Genomic DNA, 18,566 nt, shown 5'->3' with positions numbered 1-18,566 from the left:
TTTTACTTCTAGTACATTTTTCTAATGATACTTACAATGCTCTGTACATAATTGGAAATGGTAAAAAAGGTTTTTAAAATTCTTTGATTTAGTCATAGCTAGGAAATGCCTTGGAATTGTTATAAACTCCAACAAAATAAATGACAGATTAGAATTTTACTTGATTCCTACAGGCCAGAGAGTTATGAGGACAGCATTTTAATTGCAATTATGCCCCCTGGTTGTTCTGAAAAATGGGTCATTTCTGTTACATAACCTAACTTTTATAGTAATCTTATTTATCAAGACATGAAGAAAACATTCATGATTCCTGGCTCTCAGAAAACTGCTAATTATTGTAAGACAAACTTGAAGTGCAGATATACAGACACCAGAAAGATCAGCAGCAATGACAGTTATTGACATACTAGGTGAACCTGTCTTTAGCACCTAGGTACACAAAATTATGCAGCATTTATATCTTGGAAGTGTGCTTATTATTCTCTTTTTTCTATGATTATCTATGTATATTTATTTATTCATTTAATTTGAATATAGATCAACATGAGAAGTATAGCAGTGGGCATAAAAATTATGACTCTTTAGAAAAGAATGATGGTGACTATGTTATATACTAGTGGAAAACCAGATTTCATAAATTTATCTTTTATTTTCCAGGAACTTTTTTTTTTTGACAGGTAGAATTAGACAGTGAGAGAGAGAGAGAGACAGAGAGAAAGGTCTTCCTTCTGTTCTTCACCCCCCAAGTGGCCACTATGGCCGGTGCACTGTGCCAATCTGAAGCCAGGAGCCAGGTGCTTCCTCCTGGTCTCCCATGTGGGTGCAGGGCCCAAGCACTTGGGCCATCCTCCACTGCCCTACCGGGCCACAGCAGAGAGCTGGACTGGAAGAGGAGCAACCGGGACGGAATCCGTCGCCCTGACCGGGACTAGAACCTGGGGTGCTGGCGCCGCAGGCAGAGGATTAGCCTAGTGAGCCGCGGCACTGGCCAAAAACCAGTTCTGCATAGCATATCTAAGAAAAGAAAACTATTCATTTTGTTGGTTTTAATTACAAAAGCGTAACATATAATTTATTAATATGGGTTTACTTTATTTCTTTTTTAAATTCAATTTATATTTACTTCTTGGAAAATTGTTGTAGTCTCCTAAATCAATAGTCAAAATTAAACGACTGTGAGATGACTGGCTTATTTAATACCTTAAGGACATGCCATCAATTCAGTAGTAATTTTAAATTACTGGGAGAGGTCATTCAACATGGGCAGCCTATAGGCTCAATAAAATGCTTACAATTAAAATAACAATTCAATCTCAATTTCCTTGTGTGCTGCAAAGCAATTCATTAGACAAAATAAGCATTCTGTATCCTCTGGACATATGCACTGATCTTATTTACTATGTCTGTGAATAAGGGTGCAAGGTGGGAGTTTATTTCTTCCCACTGATTTGCATTTGCTAGTAAGTGAATGACTGGTTATGTGAATCGTTTTCTGGGAAGAGGAAGACCCAGGATTTGAATACAGGCTTCTCTTTCTCTCAAGCTCTCATTCTTTCCTTCCAGAGCAACATTCCTATGTAGGGCACAGGACTAGTATAATTAACAACCCTTGTTTTAGAAAAATGTTTAAGAAATATAGGTTTCCAAAATTGTAATTATGCCTCTCACCTTAAATACGAGAAGACAGAATACAAATGGAAATTTAGTAAACAAACAAACAAAAACAGCAACAACAATAAAAACACCCAGGGGAAAGTTGTGAGTTTCAGTTTTGCCCAGAAAACAGTATGTAGATTTGTTACATAAAGGAACAGATACAGTGTGGAAGACTGCCAAATAATAAACTACAGGTGACTGATAAAACATAGTGTTATTATAGGAAAACAAGCTATTCTTATGTGGTAAACACAGGCTCTAACAAGGTGACCTTTGTTTATATGCCAAACTGAAAAATACACTTGATTAAGCTCAGAAATACAAGGAAAGGGATAGACAGCAACACCTCGGAGTCAGTATCTTAGTTTTGGAGGTAGGGATTTTTCATTCTCTAACATTTGAAAATGTTAGGTAACTATTCTTTGCAATCCTGTTTCATTATCTCTGTTGATTCATTGCTTTATATATATATATATATATATATATATATATATATATATATTTTGACAGGCAGAGTGGACAGTGAGAGAGAGAGAGACAGAGAGAAAGGTCTTCCTTCGCCGTTGGTTCACCCTCCAATGGCCGCCGCGGCCGGCGCGCTGCGGCCAGCGCACCGCGCTGATCCGATGGCAGGAGCCAGGGGCCAGGTGCTTTTCCTGGTCTCCCATGGGGTGCAGGGCCCAAGCACCTGGGCCATCCTCCACTGCACTCCCTGGCCACAGCAGAGAGCTGGCCTGGAAGAGGGGCAACCGGGACAGAATCCGGCGCCCCAACTGGGACTAGAACCCAGTGTGCTGGAGCCGCTAGACGGAGGATTAGCCTAGTGAGCCGCGGCGCCGGCTGCTTTTTATATTTTGTTAATTATTCCTTTCAGATCTTGCAAAATATATTTCCCATGGCTTTTGTCCTTCAACATATTTTCACACATTCTCTGTCATCGCATTTACTCTATGCTCAAGCGTCACTCTGCGTGGAAATATCCCCATTTTAGAGACCTAGTTGTGACTTATTTTTCAGATTCTAGACTTGAATTTATAAGTTGAACATCTTTAAGTTTAACTTCTATATACTTTACAGAGTTATACTATATATTTATATAGCTATATACTTTATAGTTTTTAGAACTTTATTATTTACTATCTAATTTTTCCATAATGAATAGATATTGAGTGACTTAATAAATATGCATGCACAAATAAAGCCATATACATCATTTGTACTCCATACTTTGCACTTTGGGTCACTTAATTCTCTATTTTACTACTTATACCACCTCCTTGAAAATCTAATTACTAAATGAGGTTAAAAAGTTCCCTCCTCAGTTCTCCTTTGCTATTTTCCATTTTGTGTTATAAGAAGACTCAATTCAAGTTTTTCCTCCTCCCCATTGTCTATATTATTTTTCTTTTTTTTTTTTTAATTTTTTGACAGGCAGAGTGGACAGTGAGAGAGAGAGACAGAGAGAAAGGTCTTCCTTTGCCATTGGTTCACCCTCCAATGGCCGCCGCGGCCGGCGCGCTGCGGCCAGCGCACCGCGCTGATCCGATGGCAGGAGCCAGGAGCCAGGTGCTTCTCCTGGTCTCCCATGGGGTGCAGGGCCCAAGCACCTGGGCCATCCTCCACTGCACTCCCTGGCCACAGCAGAGAGCTGGCCTGGAAGAGGGGCAACCGGGACAGAATCCGGCACCCCAACTGGGACTAGAACCCAGTGTGCCGGCGCCGCTAGGCGGAGGATTAGCCTACTCAGCCACGGCGCCGGCCTTATATTATTTTTCTTAGCAGATAAAGCACCTAAGACTCTTGGAATTCTCAGTTTATGTTGTGGGATTTAGGATTGCTATTTTCTCCCTGTGAAATTTTCCCATGCTTATCTTTTGCCCTAATGGCCTTCATCTGTAATGCTCAATACGTCACAGAAACCCTGTCTATTTCAAAGAAAACCTTGTTTAGGAAGGCTTTTCTAACACTTTCATCTACGTACTCTATTTTCTTTTAATATTTTCCTTTTTTAAGGCATTCATTATATGCCTTCTTGTACAATCATGTGTAAATTGACTTTGTATGACTAACTCAAGAGATCTTGCTTCATTATCTTTTTGTGTCACAAATACTTTTCACTGCCTCCATCCCTATACTTATGTTCTTCCACCTCATTTAAGAAATCTTTACTTTGCAATAATTAAGTAGGTTACTTAAGTTTTGGGCCCCACTTATTCTTCAGGTTGACTGGTGTATCCCAGCACTGTTCTTCAGTTTTGATGAACAGAGATCACTTTAGGGATGTCTATGTAGGTGTCATCAGATCAGTGCTTTTCTACATTTCAGAGAGAATTGAAGTACAGAGGTACAGAAAGTTTTAATGCTAATTCCGTATGGACGTATAAGTAAAAGGCTCATATTAGCTTATAACTAAAAGTTGGTTTGTGTAACGATTGAAACAATACAAAAAATGCAGTTCTCTTTCTTTTGATGTACTTTTGCATCCATTTATTTACCAACAAAGCAGTCTTACCTAATCTAATTTAGTTTACTCTTGTTACAGAAATCACCCCTGACAGTCATTATGCCCTGGACACTTAACAGCCAATAACAATGCATTTAGCCACTTTACATTCAATGTCACTTGCATATTTTCTAATCTTTTTCTCAGCTATTATCTCATTGCAGCCTCCTCACAGCGCAATTGTAATATATAGAGAGTAGCAAATTCAGTTTAAGTACATATACATGTAGTTTTATATCATAAGGTTAATTTGCCTCTTAGAAACATTAATTTCATAGCAAACTATAGTATCTTTGGTAGGCACATATAAAAAACAATCTATGACCATTTAAAAGTTAAGGTAAAAGTCCACTTAAGACCAATATACTCAATTAACAGGTGTTCCCTGGTACAGTAATTATGCTTTCAAATACACAATATTAAAGAAGCGCGCATGTATGTGTCTATTCCCTAGTATGTGTAACCCTAATTAATTCTATTTGCATTTTAAAATACTGAGATCTGATATTAATTTATATCGTGAGCCCTATTTTTTCAGAGAATTGTGCATCATTTCAGGTTACTTTAAAAAAAAAAAAGACTTATACAGCCCTCTAGTGTTGCAAAGCTAGAGACCCCCAATACAAAATTCATTCAAGCATGGTTAAATTCATTCTCCCACCCACCTCCTTTAATGTGGAATCACTGCTGACAATAATACTGCTAGGAGCACATATTATTTAAGCTGCTAAAATTAACAGCATTGGCAATAGGAACTGAACTGTTCTCATATCACTAGGGAACAAGTGCTGAGTACATGACAGCTTAGAAACTACCTTAATGAGGGGAAATGTTCAAATACTTTTATTTTCCAGGAAAAACTAAAGAAATTAATTTGTTGTGCTGTTATTTAAACAGGTGACTGAAGAGTTTATTAAGCTTGATTACAGGCCGTCAGCAATAGTTATTGGTTCCTTCTTGTTCCTTCACTGTCTCTCATGAATTTCCATTGACAGAGCCTACAGCAATCCTCTCAGAAAATCACATAAAACCTGACACTGCCAAAAAATTAACCTCAAAAAGGTGTCTTTGACTGTTGCCTTTCCAATCAATTTTTAATAGTCAACTGCAGGTTGAGAGTTCATTCTTTCTAATCTGATCACTAAGCAAGATTCACAAGCTGTCCCTGGTCTGCAGATGGAGCTGTTGACAAAACAGTACTATCCACTTGAGAAAAAGCAGTGCACAGATTTGAGTTTTATTGAATGTTTCTTGTTTTCTCATTTCTTTAGGACTGTGCCTCAAGATATATTTAAGTATTACCTTTCAATGAAAATAAATCTATTCTTTGAAAATTAAATACAACTAACAAATTTGATGAGCGTTATCTTGGTTATAGAGTTGAAGCACATAAAACCTGCATAAATAAAACAGAGCTGGATGTCAGTGACAGTGATTCCACATGTAGATAAAAGATACACAAAATAATCATACAGAAATTAACTCTATGTATTATCTCTTTCTAAATGAAAATGACACATTAATTTATTTAGCATATGCTATTTAATATTTTGAGTGGAACACAGCTTTTGTTCGGTTAACAAATATTCATCATCATAATATAGCAGGTCACCTGACATTAAATTATTTAAGGAAACTTAAGTAGGGGGGCAAACATCTGGTGAAGCAGGTAAGTGGTCACTTGGGACAATTGTGTCTTCTATCAGAATGTCTGGGTTTGTGTCCTGGTCCCCTTTGGATCCCAGCTGTCTGTCAGTGTGCGGCCTGGGAGGGAGCAGGTGATGGCATTCACAGCCATTCACGTGGGAGAACTGGATTGAGCTCCAGGGCTGAAAAATATGAACCTGCAAGTTCATAAAGAGAGAGAAAATCTCTCTCTCTTTAAAATAAACAATAACTTTGAAATAAAACAAATATGAAATATACAAATATATAATTGTCTAATTTTAATGTTAGAAGAAAATTCCATCATAATGTGACAGTTTTGATAGATTTTCAGAGTTGGAAGAGATGCTTGCGATCATTCATATATTCTTTCAACAAACACAAAAGTAAATTGTGTGAATGGCTACATTTGCGTAGCAGTAAGACTCAAGAATGATCTAGGCTATATCGTTCATTGAACAAGGTTACAGTTAAGGCACGTAATACATGTCAGATGTTTTAGGACAGAGTAGAAGGCTATGGAAACAGAAGGAAGGGATCTAACTGTGAGTATGGGTGCTATTTCAGAAAAGGACTTTTAAAAGTTACTTAAGCTGAAGTTTTAAGGTCACCTAAGAAAAACTTTATCATTTCCCACAAGTGAAAACTGAGTTGATAAAATATTGCATCTGATAGGTGTCAAAATCAGGGTCAGAAATGAGCTTTTCTGGTTTTTCTTTCTCAAATTCTTTCCACAACAAAACACATTTCTGGAGGAACTATGCATCACGATCTGCTCAGAATAAATTAGAGTCTCAGGGCACAGCCTAACTCGATGCTTGAATGCAAGCAAGAACTCTTTCCTCAACTATTTATTATGAACTATTTTAGGAATATCATGAACCCGGGCCTAAGACATATTGCACCAAGGTTTTACAATTTTTCAGTATTTTCTCAAGTTTTAAATAACACATTTTATCTAAATAGAAATCATCTTCAAATGTTCTGTACTTCTGTTGACATAACTAGAATACTGAATACTAGAGGAAAACAGAATTCCTGTCTGCAGAGTGCTTAAAGTATGATAATAATAAATAATGCCTAATCCAAAGTATTATCAAAATATAAACATTTTATATCTTTTGTTGATATAGGATCGAAAAAAATAACAAAATTAACTTTATTTTTTCTGATTATTTCCTTAGGTGATAAGTGATAGACACTTTTGAATTTGAAAATTACTATACCTGGCTTGATATCTCAAAAAGAAAAATAAACTAAATCACTACCATGATAATATTCCATAGATATTTAAATTAGGATTTTTGAAAAGAACAAAAAAGAGAGAGAACTCATGCTTTATATATGTAAAAATGTATTGAATGCCATAAAATACTAAAAATATAATAACTATATGTTGTCAAATTTATACATAGTCACAATGTTTGAAATCATGGTCAACATCTTTCTTACTTCCAAATAGATACTTATTAAATACTAGTTGAAAATATACCATACTTCAAAATTTATTGCTGCTTCTGTAAGAAATTTGGTTATAATTCCAATTACGTCAATGTATTTGAGGATATAAACATAAAATTAATACTAAACCATAACCATCCATCTAAGGTGATATAATATGATATATAATATTTTATGTAAAATATGTTGGGTATTACAGATATTTCAGTTAAATCTAGAATTACCTTTAATGTTTAGGTAAAATTTCTCAATCATGGTGCTAGTATTTAGAAAAGTACCGACAAATCAACTTTGCACAATCTCTAATCAAGGAGAGCAGTATTCTGTACTAAACTATCACCAGATAACTAGCTACATAATACTGTACTATGCTGGGCACACTTGGTGAATGAAAACAAAGAATTTACTATTTGAGGAAAGATCTACAAACATGTCACCAATACAAGGAATTAGATATAAAACAATAAATAGAATCTGAATGATTAACAATATCTATTATAAAAATTGGCCTCAGAATCAGCCCTTAAGCCATTTGGATCCACCTAAAAAGCCTATGAGCGTATTTTAGGCATGGAAAGCCAAGACACTCTGGGAAACAAACAAACAAACAAACAAACAAAAACACACCTAAATGAAAGATCTCTGCTAGTGAGATCCCAGTGGAAAGAACGGGCCATCAAAGAAGGAGGTACCTTTCTCTGAAGGGAGGAGAGAACTTCCACTTTGACTATGACCTTGTCCAAATATGATCAGAGCTGGCGAACTCAAAAGGCTTCCATAGCCTTGGCAACTCATGACAAGAGCCTAGGGTGATTACTGAGGCCATAAACAAGAGTGTCAATTTGTTAAGTCAACAACAGGAGTCACTGTGCACTTACTCCTCATGTAGGATCTTTGTCCTTAGTGTGCTGTACATTGAGATTTAATGCTATAACTAGTACTCAAACAGTATTTTTCACTTTGTGTTTCTGTGTGGGTGGAAACTGTTGAAATCTTTACTTAATATGTACTGAATTGATCTTCTGTATATAAAGAGAATTGAAAATGAATCTTGATGTGAATGGAAGGGGAGAGAGAGTGGGGAGTGGGAGGGAAGTTATGGGGGGGAATCCATTGTAATCCATAAGCTGTACTTTGGAAATTATATTCATTAAATAAAAGTTAAAAAAAAACTATGCCTGAATGTCAAAATTTTTGCAGCAAAATAAACTTGCATTTTAATCCCCCCCCCAAAAAAGAATAACAACATTTTATTGTCAGTATCACAGAACTATGGCATTATACTTGCTTTCATAAACTTGAATAGTATCAACATTATCCAGTTTAATTCTAGTACATGTTGACTATAAATCACTTCTTAGATTGAACTATCTCTTTCAGTAACCTTTTGATATTATTTTAATAAGAAAAAATACATCAGCCTAAAATTTTCATAGAACTCATAAACAAGACTATAAGGTAAAAGGCATTTGTAAGAAGTTATATATCATTGTGATATAAATATAGTAATTACCAATAAAAATTTTGTAATGGCACTTTTTATTAAATCTCATTTCATGATTTTATTAAATTTGCTATTTTAAACTAAAAGTGCTAGGATATTTGCTGAGATTGCTCCTTGTGGACAATTTGCCAATTGTTTATATATCCAAATGACCTAGAATTTGGTCAGCTGTTTTCCCAATAGGCAATAAAATTGCTTTATCAGGATTTATATTTTCCTAATTGTAAACAGAATGGCTCAAATTGTGTAATATATCTACATAATAAAAGAAAAATATGTTAATAGGTGGGTCTACTTAATTAGTCTTAATTTCTGTAACAAGAAGTGGAAGTGGTGGTTAGGAAATTGAGCTTCCATCTGTAAGACACTTTTGCATGCCAAATGGCAGTGTTCCAGTTCACAGTTTTAGAAAGAGTAGAACACATTAACCTGTCTTCAGCCACACACTACCTCACAACTACAAGGCTAAAATACATGAGAAATTAAAAAAGAAACGAAGATGGAATTTGCAGGTGGCATTTAGCAGTCCTGCTGGTTAGAGTATAGGATATTCCCATAGGGGTATCCCAGCTGAGAAATCTAGTTAATGTCCTGTTGTTTCCAAAATGGTTTTATACCATCAGTTGAAAATACTCTAAATGTAAAAAGTCATTTATAGGTCATATTGCAACTAGAAGCTGAAAGGATCTCATCTGAATTTCTATAACAAACGTTGGTTATAAAATCTTGTGTATAATGTGATTTCAAGAAATGTATTACCAAAAGCATAAACACCTTGTTAATAGTGGCTGTGCATAGATTTGGCCCAAGGGGCTGTCAGGTGATCAAGAAAAAAAAGTAAAATATCAAAAAACAACTATGGGTTGCAGACAAGTTCATTTATAAGGTCAGATAAGGTAAAAACATTATTACATAACTGAAGTTGCATTTAGTCCTCAAGAGAGAATTTTGGCTATACATTGATTGTGTCAGGCACACAATCAGGTGATGTCAAGCATTTTTTGAGGTTACTATTACACAAATGCTCCACCAGGTTTAAAAGTATGGTTTTTATAGGAAAAAAAAAATCATTGTAAAACTTTGTGATTGCTACTTAGTAACTGATGGTTTTAAAAAATATATTTTAGGCAATATTTGAATGAAAGCTGAGTAGCCAAATGGAAAATGTATTTCTGTGTAATATAATGTAAAAGCTTCCTATTTTTAAAGATTTATTTTATTAATTTATTTGAAAGGCAGAGTTACAAAAAGAGAGGAGAGACAGAGACAGAGATCTTCCATCTACTGATTCACTCCCTAAAAGGCCACAACAACCACGGCTGAGCAAGGCTGAAGCCAAGAGCTTCTCCTTGGTCTCCCACGTGGGTGGGAGGGGCCCAGGAACTTAGGCCATCTTCCACTGCTTTCACAGACACATTGAAAAGAAGCTGAATTGGAAGAGGAGCAACTGGGATTCGAACCCGCCCCCATATGAGATGCCGGCATTGCAGGTGGTGGCTTAACCTGCTGTGCCATAGCACTGGCCCCAAAGTTATTTATTTTAACAAGTGTTTCTCATCCATTTTTATATACTCAACACTGTAGACAATGTCAAACAAGACTTCAACAAACATTTGCTATATTAACATGGGAGCATTCCTTAAAGAATATATATTCTTATTTGTATAAATAGTGTAATCTTTAATGGTGTTAAATTGAAATCTGTTTAAATTGAGAAATCAAAATATATTGTTTCTAGTTCCTGTTACTAAATATGAAGATTAAGTCTACAATATTATCAACTTTAAATCTAGGTTCTTCCAGCAATAGATTCAATGAAACCTGGGTCTAATATCTAACTACCATATCCCCAAGACTTGAATATTTAAAAGAATAATAATAATGACCCAAACAATGCAAATATATTGAGCACATTTAACATATACATCAATAATTATTTTAGGTACACCAGATAGTGCATTGACGCAATTTGTTACGCTAGATGTAAATATTGCATATACTGTAATTATACTACAAGAAAGCTTTTGAAACCAGTGTTGGATTCCATGCTGGTTATTGGACAGCTGTATTTTTATCTTCCTTGGGATGCAGAGGCTGGACTATTCGAATACATTTCTCTCTTGGTAGCTGATCCCCTGCTAGGTTCTACCACCATGGGAAAGCAGCAAACTGGAAAGCAGGAGGAGATATTTCTGTTAATTTTCTGCCTGACTGGTGCATGCCTGAAGGATCCCTATGAAGTTTGAACCTATTCTTTTGAGAAGAGTGTTCCAGACAGTTCAAGGTAGCATCACTCAAGCAATGACACTTCACTGGATTGTGGCAATTATTTCTAGTTGCAGTTTCTGTTGTTGCTATTTGTTTTTCAATTCTAGCTTCTTTGGTCATTTTTAGACCCATCATGGCTCATACCACATACTATTAAGGTTACTACTTTAGAATTTCAACTCCCCAAACCCCTCTCTGAGCTCCCGAGGTTTAGATTCTATCTCTATGAAACATGAACTAGAAGCACTTGAGGGAGTAGCAGCTGCCAGGTGGGCTCTTAGCAGAGATCTGGTTCCAGTTTCATAGGGTACCTTCTCCAAGTCTCTAGGTTCTGATAAATCCTTTCCTGTTACCCTTCTATGGTAACTATTTCTGGCAGTCAGTATTGCTTGGGGTTTGAGTTACAGCTCCTCTCCCTAATCTAGTTTCCTGCTAATGTGCACTCTGAGAGGCAACAGATAATAACTCAATGACTTGGGTCCCTACCGTGCATTTGGGAGATCTGGATTGAATTCCCACTGCCTCGTTTCATTTTGGTCCAGCCCTGCTTACTGTAGGCACTTAGGGAATGAACTTGCAGATGAAAGATCTCTTTCTGACATTCTGAATAACATTGAAATAGGGAGAAATATATGTCTTCTTTTAAAAAAGTATGTATTTATTATTTATCTGAAAGGGGGGTGAGAGAGAATCATTTATACTCTGGTTGACTCTCCAAATGGCCTCAATGACTGAGGTTGGGTCAGGCTGAAGCCAGGTCTCCCACATGGATGGCAGGGGCCCAAACACTTGGGCCATCTTCTGTTGCTTTTTCTAGGCCATGGGTAGGGAGCTGAATGAGTAGGGCAGCAGCTAGGACACTATCCGGTGCCAATATGGTATGCCAGACTTGCAGGCAGTGGCTCTACCAGCTACGCCACAACCCCAGCCCTTGGAGAAGTATTTTTCAGTTGCACTAAACTATTGATCACTAACACTTTGTTAGGACAACTCAACATTTCAGTTAATCATTGCTATGCTTTTCTGATAGTTATTCAATCTTTATTATAAGACGGCAACAGGAATATTAACCCTGCTTTGTATCTTTGAGTCATGCATTTTAGAAGGGACATAAAGTAATCAACTTAAAATCATTCCCACATTTGTACTAATGCCAGCCAAAATAAATATTTAAAAATTTTCTATAAAAAGTTATTAGGGGACTGGCATTCTGTCCTAGCAGTTAAAGGTGCCACTATGGTGCTGGCATCCTATATGGATACTGGTTTGTCTCCTGGCTGTTCCATTTCTGATCCAGCTCTCTGCCAATGACCTAGGAAAATCAGCAGAAGATGGCCCAGGTTTTTGGGCCTTTGCTGCCCAGATAGGAAACCCAGAAGAAGCTTCTGGCTCCCAGTTTGGCTTGGCCCAGTCCCAGCCATCGTGGCCATGTGAGGACTGAACCAGTGGATAGAAGATTTCTTTCTCTGTTTTTCCCTTTCTCTCTGTATCTCTGACTTTCAAATAAAGAAATCAATCTTTAATAAAAAAATCATACCTTGTTCTTTCACCAGGTCTTCTACAACGTATGAGTATTTGTTAATGTGTGTCTATACAAACCATCTTTCTTTTGGGTAACATAACTAATTTTCTGTGGGGAAAGCTGAATTGCCTTAGGAAAATGGCTTGATTAATAAACTATATAGCTCTTTGGGGGTGTCAAAATATTGTAGACATTTTATTTTAGCTCTAATCTGTAAAGAAAATGTTCTCATGAAACCTTATATTTCTAACACTGAAGGAGGAACATTATTGGTCTTCTAAGCAGGTAGAACTTTCTAGCTGAAAGCTGTCAGTTATCCTGGATCAATCCCTGGAGAGCTAAGACTGAGAATTCATAGACTGAATTAAAACTGTAGAAAGGAGACACACAAGATTGGGAAAAGGGCTGAGTTCTGGTATGTTTGGAAACTTTCGCCATGTCAAAACTCTGGATCCTAAGATGTTTCCTTGTACAACAGAAGTTGAACCAGGAGACTCGAAATAGTAACAGGATTGGATTAGCTGTGTCAGACACAGAGCACTGTTACTTTTAACTCTACCACTAGGTATCTGAGGCTTTTGAGGGAGCTATTTAACTTTCTTAAGTATCTGTTTCTTCATCAATGAGACAAAGATTTCAGACTCCATTTAGTTATAGCTATAGTGTTCTGGGAACATGCAAGAAATAAATATAGAATTAAATATATAATTAAAAGATAAGTAAAACTTGGTGCAAAAGCTTTGAAAAGCAAAATTTTTAACTATATTAAGTTGACACATATTTCTCTATGTCCTCTAACAGTTTCTTCTAGTTCTAATATTTTGTAACTATTACAGATTTTGCATCAGCTTTTCATACAATTTGTCTTCTAATCATTGTCAAATATTTCCTTCCAGATTTTTAAGGAACCTGATGTGTTTATCTTTTAACAATATATTTATTAAGTTCAGAAAACTAAATGGTGAGGGGAGACCTGGATGAAATTCCAGGCCCCAGGCTTCAACCTGTCCCAGGCCCCAGCCATTAGAGTCATTTAGGGAGTAAACCAACAGATGGAGGATATCTCTCTCTCTTCATCTCTCTCTCTCTCTTTTCTCTCTCTTCTCTGCAATTCTCCTTTCAAATAAATAAATAAATAAATCTTTAAAAAATCTGAATGGTCATTTTTATTTGTTTTTGGAAATGATATATCATTTAATAATAATTCAAATATATTAATATTACCAGTTTCATATATGTCTATAAATTATTTTCTAAAATTTACTGTTCCAAGTTCAAAAGATAAAAAACCTTAGGGAAAGTAATGCAGGTGAGTAGCAAACTGTTTCTTTCTTTCTTTTTTTTTTTTTTTTTTTTTGACAGGCAGAGTGGACAGTGAGAGACAGAGACAGAGAGAAAGGTCTTCCTTTGCCGTTGGTTCACCCTCCAATGGAGCCGCGGCCAGCATGCTGCGGCCGGCGCACCACGCTGATCTGATGGCAGGAGCCAGGTACTTATCCTGGTCTCCCATGGGGTGCAGGGCCCAAGCACTTGGGCCATTCTCCATTGTACTCCCTGGCCACAGCAGAGAGCTGGCCTGGAAGAGTGGCAACCGGGACAGAATCCGGTGCCCCAACCGGGACTAGAACCTGGTGTGCGGGTGCTGCAAGGTGGAGGATTAGCCCAGTGAGCCGCGGCGCCGGCCCAAACTGTTTCTTACACCAAGGTTTTAGAGTAGACCAATAGGTAAGAAAGGTGATGGGCTCCTAATATATGATATCTTATCATTGGAGCATTATCTACATAACTCTATAATATAGTAATTTATATCTCTCTATTTGGAAGAGTTCAAAAACATGTAAAAATCTATGAAGAGTTTCCTCATATTGAACATGCATTTTTCACGGTTTTTGAAGACACATTTCATAAACTGTAGGATGTACAGCAGAATCCTTGGCTTCTACCTACTCAATGTCAATACTAATTCCCTACAATGGTAGGTCTTTAGAAAACTAAACACAAAAATGTCAAATGATCCACAATTCACTCTTCTGTGTATATATGCAAAAGAATTAAAAGCAGAAACTTGAACACACATTTGTACACTAATGTCCAAAGCAGCATTATTTAAAATAGCCAAAAAGTGGAAACAACATAGATTTCCAACTTCAATGAAAGGTGACCAAATATTAAATGTAATGTAGTATTAATCTTAAAATGAAGGGAATTCTGATGCATGGTGTGATATGGAAGAACATTGAAAACATTGTACTAAGTCAGACACAAAAGCATAAACACTGCATGACTACAATAATATGAGACATTTAGAATAGTCAAATTGATAAAGACAGAAAATAAAACAGTGGTTGTTTCCAAGGTCTTTAGGGAGGGAGAAATGGAAAATTACTGTTTATTGGGCATGAAGTTTGAATTTGGGAAGAAGAAAAGATTGTGGAGATGGATGATGTGATGCTTACACAACAATGTTAACATACTTAGTGCCAATGACCTATATTAAAATGTTTAAAATTATAAATTTTCATTAATTTTTACATAATAAAAAGATGTCTGAACATTGCCACATGTGTTCCTCCACCCCCGCCCCCCCGCCCCGCTCAGGGAGTGGGTAAAAGGAAAACATTGCCAATTATTGAGGACCATTGTTTTAAAACATGATTTCTCTTTCCATTTTCTTTAATTGTTTAAATGTCAACACTTTTATTTCACATAGTACTCATACTTTATCTGTTATATTTTAAGCTTCTCCATTACAAAGAAAAATTTTAACCTAATTACTACTGTTTTTCTCACAACTCATTTTTGAAAATAATTTCCAATAAAAAGTTTGTCCTTAGTACAACAGAAAATAATTATTGAATGATGAGCAAACACATGGCAAAACACTAACCTAACACTGGAAACTTGCACACCTGCAATCTAATAAACTGAATGGTGATTCCCAAAATGTTATGTCCCTGTCCTGGTTTCTAGAACTTGTGAAGGTGGTATTACTTGGGAGAAAGCATCTTTGCAGGTAACTGAGTTAAATGTCTTTGGATGAGATCATCTTGCACCATCCAGATGGGCCAATAAAATATGTCTTATCAGACCCAGATAGAGAAGAGACACAGGAAGAAGAAGGCAGTGTGAAGAGAGGCAGGGATGAGCGTGATGCCACCACAATGCAAGGGACCTCAAGGATTGTGGCAGCTATCAGAAGCACAGCCAGAGCAGGAATTCCCCGTCAGTCTCGTAAGCGAGTTAGGACCTGTAGCTCCCTTGAGTTTGGACTTCCGGCCTTAGAATAAACGTCTGCTATTTTAAGACATTCAGGTTATGGTCATCTGTCATGTCGTCACAGAAGACTAATACAAAAATTTGCAATTCAACATGCTGTGTGCTCTGTTCTGTAAAACAAGATCTAAAATATTTAGCTATATCTCAAACCTGAGGTTGATAGGGAGAGATTATGTTAGGCTATTAATTTTCTTTGAAGAAACCCTGTTATGAGGTGCGTCATTACCTAACAATGAAAATATCATAAGCTTTGTCTGTAACGGTTCTAAAGATGTTAATTTAGAGGCCTCAGAAACCTGTGCAAAGCATCTGTTCCTGTGCCAGCGCTGTTAGGGCCCTTTGACTGTGACGCAAGGAGCTAGTTAACATTCACCTCCCATAGCAGACCTCGGCACCTGTATTGCAGACACTAATCAAAGTGCTCCTTCATGGGGTGAAAGAATTGCTATTTGTAATGCAATAATTAGGCTGGATAGAAAGGCCTGTAAAGTAAATCAATGTAGTCTGCTCTCGAGATCTGACTCCATTCTCCTGGCAGATTGTTAACATAATGAGACAGAAGCCGACAAGAGGTCCTGTGGAAGACCGGTGTCATTTTGTTCCCTTCTTTCTTTAATTTTACGCGGCTTCTTAGGACATAATTGTGATTAAACCTAATATGAGCCATTGATACAACGTGGGAGTCTAAGCTTTTCAAAGGTCATGAGAAGGATGAGCTGACTGCAGCAGAAGTCTGCACCCACTACATATAACTGCTTGTTGTTTTACCGCAGGCTCTCAAAAGACTGCAAGAATTCCCAGCAAGTAATTACAGTTAAGGAAAAAACAGGGAAGAGCAGTTGAAGGCCAGCTTGAAACTACTGGGTTGATTAATCTGAAGTTCAACAAAAGGAAACAAATTAAGTTTTCTTTATAAATCAGGAGGAGACTTTCAAAAGCAAACTAATTTGTTCTGTCAAACATGTGTTGAATTGGCAATATGCATGGCCCTTCCCCAACAATGAAGCTGTTTTCTTATATGCAACAAGATTCTTATGCAGATGTTTAAAAATGCATATAAAACAGAAATAATTCTCACCTATGGATAAATTCTTTTGTATTCTTTTCCATGCTGTAAAACTCTTTCTTTGCTTCTTCTTTTTTTAAGATTATTTATTTGAAAGACAGAGTTACCAAGAGAGGTAGAGACAGACAAAGACAGAAAAAAGTTTCCCATTCTCTAGTTCACTTCCCAAGTGGCCGCAATGGCTGAGTAGAGCTGATCTGAAGCCAGAAGCTTCTCCAGGTCTCCTATGTGGGGGCAGGGGGCCCAAGGACTTAGGCCATATTCAGCTGCTTTCCCAGGCACATTAGCAGGGAGCTGGATTGAAAGTGGAGTAGCTGGGACTTGAATCAGCACGAATATGTGATGTTGGCACTGTAGGTGGAGGCTTTAACCTGTTGTGCCACAGCACCAGCCCTGTAAAACTGTCTTTCTACAAAGCTGAATAAACACAGATGCAGAGCACCTCCAAAAGTTCATGGAAAAATCTAGTTGCAAGATAATGAACATTTTCCACAAACTCTTCTAAGTACCCTCTGTATTTTCTCCTAGGGTTCCTTTTTTCTCTAATTATATATTTTAAATTTTCCCTAGGATTCTATTTTCAAAGTTAGGGTTATCTGGAATAAACAAATATAAACCCTAATAAGAGGTAAAAATTAGAGATGTTTGCCTTCCATCATATGCATCAAAATCACACATTTATTTTGAAATATCCATATGTTGAAATGAGATAAGGCATTAGGCTCAGTGATTGTCTTCTGGGCAAATTTCACGGCATGATCTCTCTGCATCAGGCCTACTGCGAATAACAATATCTATATCCATATATGTATGCTATGGGACTCCTACGCTTCTGGCAGAATATGTAAGTGTGTGTGTAGGTGTATATATATATATGTATGCATGTATATATGTATATATATGTGCATACACACACAAATGTATTTACCCACATACATATGAGTCAATGGTCAGGCCACCCATACTTGATATTAATTCAGAAGATTTTCATGAACCATGATATCCCTAACTACCATGATTGTTTTGTTTTTGCTTGATCTACTAATTATCCATGTCAAGAATAAAACTGGGGGGCAGGTGTTATAATGCAGCAATCCTAGCACTGCTTCCAATCCAGCTTCCTGCTAACGTGCATCCCAGGAAACAACAGGTGAAGGTTCAAGTATAGGAGACCCAGATTTAGTTCCTGACCCTTGGCTTCACTGGAGTCCAGCCTGGTTGTCATAGGCATTAGGGGAGTAAAATGCAGATGGAAAATCTCTCTCTCTCTGCCTTTCAATACGTAAGCAAACAAGCAAATTGTTTTGTTTGAAGAGCAGATTCATAAGACTTAATCAACAATTGAATTTGCTATTGGATGTTTCTATTGCTATTGTTTGATTTACTTTTTCTTTCTGTAATAAGTCCTAAGGCTTTTGCAAGATGAATTTTATTTATTTGATATCCATTGTTGTAGCACAATAATTAGTATAAGGAGCAAGTATTGTGGAACAGAGTGTTAAGCCACTCTTGGAATCCATATCAGTCCTAAGTTGCTCTGCCTCCAATCCAGTTCCCTGTTAATGCATCTGGAAAGCAACAGATGATGGTTCAAGTATTTGAGTCCCTATCACAAATGTGAAAACCCAGATGTAGTTCTGAGCTC

At 36.8% G+C, this 18,566-nt stretch overlaps 1 protein-coding gene across 7 annotated transcripts in view; it reads right to left on the bottom strand.

The window, feature by feature from the left end:
* Positions 1 to 18,566, bottom strand: part of PCDH9 (protocadherin 9) — a 978,586-nt gene that overhangs the window by 406,896 nt on the left and 553,124 nt on the right. The window lies entirely within an intron of this gene.

The sequence above is a fragment of the Oryctolagus cuniculus genome, chromosome 9 (genome assembly GCF_964237555.1).
Source record: "Oryctolagus cuniculus chromosome 9, mOryCun1.1, whole genome shotgun sequence".
Taxonomy (NCBI): Eukaryota; Metazoa; Chordata; class Mammalia; order Lagomorpha; family Leporidae; genus Oryctolagus; species Oryctolagus cuniculus.
This window is presented reverse-complemented; position numbering and strand designations above follow the sequence as displayed.